Source organism: Cyprinodon variegatus, unplaced genomic scaffold, assembly GCF_000732505.1.
Source record: "Cyprinodon variegatus isolate N-32 unplaced genomic scaffold, C_variegatus-1.0 Scaffold3273, whole genome shotgun sequence".
Taxonomy (NCBI): Eukaryota; Metazoa; Chordata; class Actinopteri; order Cyprinodontiformes; family Cyprinodontidae; genus Cyprinodon; species Cyprinodon variegatus.
In genome coordinates, this window is record NW_015153726.1 from 7,458 (window position 1) to 8,458 (window position 1,001).

The following is a 1,001-nucleotide window of genomic DNA, read 5'->3' on the forward strand; positions in this document are numbered from 1 at the left end:
GTTATGCACAGAAACAGCCGCTAACGTACGCATAGATGAGGAGGAACCAGTTTTAAAACAGACGAGGACGTTTATTATCACAGCCGGCTGGACGCCGCTACCCTGTTAACCTGAAATCCCCCCTCCTCTGTCCCCGCCCTGCCCCGCTCTGCTGCAGACCGCCTGCGCAAAGCAAAGCCTACAGCCGGCGCTGTTCCTCCCGTCTTGCTGTGCTCCGACTTCCTTGGAGCTGGAGGAGAACATGCGCTATATTATTATTAAATTCATGGGATCAAAACATGCGGAAATAAAAGCTTCATTTAATATGAACCATTAAAAAAAATCCCCATCAGGATCCAGCAGATGTTCAGTTTCTGTCTTTTTGTTGTGGATTTTTGTAACAGGAATATCTAGGATCATATAATCTTTACATTAACATCCTATCAACATAATAACAGCTTAGTTAAAACAAAAAGCACAGCTGCATCTATGAATAGAAAATATATTCCTGTTAGCTTTCACTATAACTTTATTAAAGGCCAGATTATTCTTCTGCCCTGAGAGATTATCTTTCATTCATCTAAACATGTAATGACAAAAGATGTATCTTTGGTGTGTCTGCTTCTAGCTCCCCCCTCATGGATAAAACGGTAAAATCTGGGACATTTGCGAGGACAGCTTTAGCTGGGGACAGGTGGTCCAAAATGGGAAACCAGAGACGTCTGGTCACCGTAATTTATATTTACGCACAGCTGCAGCTACTTTTAAAGTATTTAAAACACCAGAATGGTGTTAACAGGCTGGTTTCACATTCAAAGAGAAAAATGAGCAGAAACAGAAACAGGAGAAAATCTACAGGCCTGTAAAGCTACGAGTGCAGAGAAGAAGGATGCAGTCAGCCTGGTGGCCCATTGGACGGCCTCTTGGTATTATAGTATAACTCTAAGGATAGAGAGTAAAACTCTGACTTCAGAGTAAAATAACACTCAGAGGGATGGATGGATGGATGGATGGATGGATGG